General features: G+C 42.9%; 1 protein-coding gene across 1 annotated transcript in view; it reads left to right on the forward strand.

Annotated features, from left to right (window-relative positions):
* The first annotated feature begins 4319 nt into the window (after window positions 1–4319).
* The window catches only part of LOC111864936 (activating signal cointegrator 1 complex subunit 3), a 134303-nt gene continuing 133069 nt past the window's right edge, over window positions 4320–5553 (forward strand). Inside the window, exon 1 of the mRNA XM_023852569.2 lies at window positions 4320–5016. The gene's annotated coding sequence lies outside the window, so the exon portion shown is untranslated. The remainder of the gene's footprint in view (window positions 5017–5553) is intronic.

Here is a 5553-nt window from a genome sequence, read left to right on the forward strand (position 1 = left end):
CAGACTGGCTCTGCGGTTAACCCAACCTCCTATCCAACTGGTACGGGGCGCTTTTACGCCGGAGTTAAAGCGGCCGAGGCGTGAAGCTGGCCACACACCTCCAGCTAATGCCGAGATCAAGAAAATGTGGATCTATAATCCACTCTCCCATACGCCTTCAGGACGGAGTGTTTAATTGGTTAAGCACAGGGATAAATTTACCTTTTTACCTTACGTTTAAGTACAGAGAATACTTCAAAAAAATCAATTAACGTTTATTCAGTGCAATGTGATAGATCCAAATCCTATTTATAGTGCTATTAGCTTAGCAAGAATAGACTTGGATCTGAAATAAATGAACATCCATGCTAGTGAGATACGATATTCAAATGGGGGGGGGGGGCTCCTTCATTTAAATTCACTCCTAAAAGCGAATTAATCCGCTTGCTTCAGTTTTATGCTTTCGCATGTGCAATGCAGCTGTGATTAAGAAGCTCAGTCCATCCACCTTAGCTGAGTCTACAGCACACGCTGAGTGCCATCTGTTCTCTGCGCACGCTTCCGTCTCCCATTCAAAAACAATTGAATCGATAGCAGCGCCCGTCATTGCGAACGGCTGAAGCATGAAACTCGATCAGCACGTTGGTGTTTATCGTATTAACTTATTTAGCATTTCTCAGAAAGTGTATGAGAATTTTACGTGTCTTCAGTTGTTGTAATGTTGCTGCAACTGAGGAATCCTTTTGCCCAGTAGGAGTTACTTTACTGTAGGACGTAAAGTAATATAATACGGAAGTATGGAAGGAAGGAAGAGGTTCTATGGATAAGTCCAGTTCCTAATAATCAGCTAAATATATAACTCACGCCTAACTCCATGATTGGTCTTCCTTGAAGAATTGATAATTTTTTAATTTTTCACTAAGTTATCCTCTCTTTAATGGAAACTGAAGGTTCATTAATGTTTCAACAAAGCCGGCAATAGGCCGTGCCATAGCTGAAGCGGTTAGTCGCTGGTTTCCAACCGCGGCGTCCCGGGTTCGATCCCAGGTCTGGTCAAGTGGGATTTGTGGTGGACAAAGTGGCGCTGGGGCGGGTTTCCTCCCAGTACTTCGGTTTCCCCTGCCAATCTTCATTCCACCAAATTCTCCATCATCATAATCACCCGGGGCAGACTACAATAGGTCAGTCAGTGGCCGCCGTGCCGAGTGGACCCAGTTGGACTCCACCCCCCACTAAGCGAATTTTTAAGCCGGCACTATCCTGAGTCACTTCACCGAGTTCACGCCTTCACATCCCCTTTCTCTTACATTCACTTCAGTGTTCATTATGACATTCCCATGTAGTCTTCCCTATTTATGAAGCACTTCTTTCAGGCCTTCTACACGTACATGTCAACCCGATCTGAGAGTCCTTTATTTAACAATCTTAAACCATCGAGAATACTATATATATCACATTATTTAACATAAAGAAGCTTTGAATTTTGTCTACATTGCATATTTATGCTTTTAATATGATACTGAGAAGAGCCGGGATAGCTCAGTCGGTATAGCGACTAGTTATGGGCTGAACGACCGGGGAGTCGGAGTTCGAGGCCCGAAGGGGGCAAGAATTGCCACTTCTCCATGTCGTCCAGACCGGCTCTGGGGCACACCCAGCCTCCGGCTCTTTCCTCCGGGGATAATGCTGCTGGGGCGTGAAGCTGACCACTCACCTCCAACTTGTAACGAGGTCAAGAAAAGGTGAGTCTATACATCCATTCCCACACGCCTTCATGGCGTAGTGCTTAATTAGTTAAACACAGGGACAACTTTGCTTCAACTATATGGCACCGAGAATAATCAGCGATTAATTCCCTAAACAGATTAAACGAATTACCTCGTAATGTAAGGGAAGTGAACGTTCTGCGAAGCAGGAATTAATTTTTTTAAATGTCATTCAGAAGATTTTCAGAATTAAAATATATTAATAAACCGAACATTGTTAGGTCAAGTGTATTCTCTGTATGAATTTCCTCATTACATAACTTCTTCCACTCTCATGTTAGTTCCTCTTTTGAGTTCAAATATCCTCGGGACTGTGTTCTCAGACACCCTTGGTCTGCCTCCAGAGCGCGAAACCACGTCTTATGCCCATACAAAAATTGCGACACTAATTTATTTCAAATTCTTCCATCCGTTACAACGAGGCTAACAGAATGCATATAGAAATCAGTAGCTTGCTTCTGTGCACAGTTTACTTTAATGTACAATCCCATAACGGGTTGACACTTAACGGCCATGGATCTAGGTTAAGAAATGAATACTAGAAGCTTCCAGTTCACAAGCAGTTAACTCATAATACTTCGAATACCAGTAAAATTTCGAACCTTATTTTCCGCAGTATGTGCCATTTTCCCATTTCCATGAATCTGACGCACATTTGTACACCACCGCACAAATTTGTTCTCTTCGTTATGATGGTTTTACAGCACTGAGCGAATATGAAAAATAGTAAGCCATCTTTCTTCCAGCCATCCATTTTCATGGAAAGAGTATATATTAAGCCACAAAACTTTAAAATTATAGTCAAGACGGAGTAATGTTACTTAAAAAAAGTAAAGATATCCCTGTAACAGGCCGTGAAGGCCCATAGGGTTGTGAGACGTTGAGGGTCCCACATTTTCTAGACAATCGGCTCAAAGATGGCGGTAAGTTTGTCAGCCTTACGCGCCGGCCGCGCTTTACTCCCCAGGAAAATTATTTAATTAATTCCTGGTACTCATTTCTGTTAGAGGCTGAGTCGACCGTAGAGCCATAGTGCGGATGGAAGGATTAGATCAACGGAAAAAAATCCAATGACCTCATCGGGACTTGAACCCGCGACCTTCCAGCTTGTAGCATAGTGCCTCAACCAACTACGCTATCGCTTCCCCCCCCCCCTTGTTTTGAAAATACTGCCCGAAAACTCTCTTCAAGTGGTGGAGGATCGATTAATTAGTTATTTAATTATACCACATAATTACATTCGTTAGACCCTACATCCCTTGAAATGGTAAAATATATTTGAACTGGAAAAGAAATGGCAGATAACGGCCATGCAAAGTTCCACTACAGAAATACTGGAAGCCTGAAGAACTTCATGGAGGCTTCCCTCACGCTAATCTGAAATAGGCTGCGTTTGGAAACCGGAACTTTTTGAATATAAAGAAGGCTATTAGCCTCTCAGCTTTGACGTTCGGTGGCAAGCAGATGGAAAGGAAAAATCAGTCCCCTTTCATCATAACCTGCATTTTCACATGGCTATTTGTTATAAAAATATATGTCTAAACACAGTTCACTCTGTCAGTAACACTTCATATGTTTGACAATTTTCGTATGATGATGCTGGTTCTTTGTTAAGCTTGTAGCAAGGTCGAAATGATAAATGACGTGTCGTTTGGGCCACCCTCGCCGAGGACTTAATGTTCCGTGTCAGACGACACACGTGCTGCCACCCTCGAGTCGAAATTAACAGTCATTAACGGGAGCGACACCTTATGTGTAATGGATGCGTTGACAACTGTTTGCTTGCCGGCCGACTGGTTAGCTAAGCTGCAGCACCGCCCGGACCACGTGGATCCACTTCAGTCTGAGGATCATAGGAACTTTGAAAGTTTACTTCCTTCACTGGCATTCATGTTCCGTTGCTGGAGATTCGAATCTATTGATATGTGGGTCGCAATGACGAGAATGTTGGTGTAAGCCTAGCGGTTGTATTCTGGGGGCAGAGACGGTGCTGCTCCAGGACACGATAAATTCTGCCCCTCTTTCCGCAGGCACAAAAATGTTAGCTTTGTGGAAACGTTTTCACATTCAGGAGACAGAATAACATAATATGTTTAGATTAACGCCAATGGCGACAAGAATGAAAGGGGAAGCACAAATTATATTTCACTTAACAAAAAACAGGAGAGGGAGTTTGTAAAAGTTGCCACTCTTAAAGTCTTGGCGCTCTAGGCGGCCGGTTAAGTCGCCTATTCTCTCGCACCGCCATTATCTGAGTTGCAGGATAGCGTAGTCGGTGTAGCGACTGAGGGGTCGGAGTTCGAGTCCCGGTAGAGTAAAGTATGTTCTCTACGTCGTCCAGACCAGCACTGGGACCCACCCAGCCTCCTATGGAATGTGTACCGGGGGCTCTTTCCCTGGAGTTAAAGCGGCAGGGTCGTGAAGCTGAACACTCACCTCCAACTAATGTCGAGGTCAAGAAAATGTGGATCTATACATCTACTCCTCCATACGCCTTCATGGCATAGTGTTTAATTAGTTAAGCATAGAGACAACTTCAATTTTACCTTTTACCCGTTTCGAATCTTGGCGGTATTGCTGGCTATACTGACAGAGAAGTATCTTGGTTTTCCTTCTTCGTTGTTTTACTCGGTCTCTCCAAGTAAACGTCCGGGTCTTCTAACATGTTGATTCTCGTGATTTTGTATGACTTCTGGTTGTTGCCTGCACCATTGTGTAATATGATTGTATACATACGAAAGTTTGAAAGCCATGTGCAAATAACGGACCGGTGTGGATCTTGGAAAATTTCCAATTGTGCGGAGAACGTTGTTTCGGGCGCTGCAACTTTAGCACACTGTTGCCGGGATACGTAAAATTGCGTTTCTTTTTGCAGCACTATATTTACCAGTATTATTCTCCCATCTAACGGAGATTTGCTCAACTTCTAACTATATATACCTTGATTAGAATATTTCTAGACGTCTACGTACATATTGGTTTTCTTTTACAACGTTTCGTTTCTTTTTAAAAAAGTTTCGTAGGTCTTGTTTTTCTACCTTCTGTCTAATCTAGTCTCAAGATGGAACGCCGAAGGCAGAAGGTTTGCTAGACGATTAAGCTGTGCAAGAATTACATGTAGATCGCTTGTCAGATGTTCTAAGTGATTGTGAAAGTGATAAAAGTGTAATGATAAATAAATAAATATATAAATAAATAAATAGATGGTGGTGACGACGATGAATTTGGATCCTCAACGTCACAGAAAGGCAGAAAATGGGCGAGGTTGAAGGTAAGTGAATGAACCGCAAATATTAAGGTTAATAACGTTGATGGTGGATGGACTGGAAGTAGTGATTTAAGACATTTAGAACAGTTTTTAAGTAAGACTGATCTCACATTTACACTCGAAGATCCAACCGGTATTACTAAAGCAGTGAACCGTTTTCTTGGAAAGGATTTTCTTTAAATTCTTATAGAGCAATCGAATTTATACTATGTAAGATTTGAGATTTTCACGGCGGTGACTATGAAGAAAGCAGTCTTCTGGGATGTGGCACCGTGTAGATGTGGTGTCAACCGACGTTTCGGAGGAACGTATCGCCTCCATCTTCAAGGTAGAAGGAAAAATAAGAAAATCCGCGAGCGAGGAGACCGTGAGAACCGGTACAAGCAGACTGGTACCGGTTCTCTTCGCTTGCGGATTTTCATAATTTCCTTCTACTCTGAAGATGGAGGCGATACGTTCCTCCGAAACGTCGGTTGACACCACATCTACACGGTGCCACATCCCAGAAGACTGCTTTCTTCATAGTCACCGCCGTGAAAA

The sequence above is a fragment of the Cryptotermes secundus genome, unplaced genomic scaffold (genome assembly GCF_002891405.2).
Source record: "Cryptotermes secundus unplaced genomic scaffold, Csec_1.0 scaffold62, whole genome shotgun sequence".
Lineage (NCBI taxonomy): Eukaryota > Metazoa > Arthropoda > Insecta > Blattodea > Kalotermitidae > Cryptotermes > Cryptotermes secundus.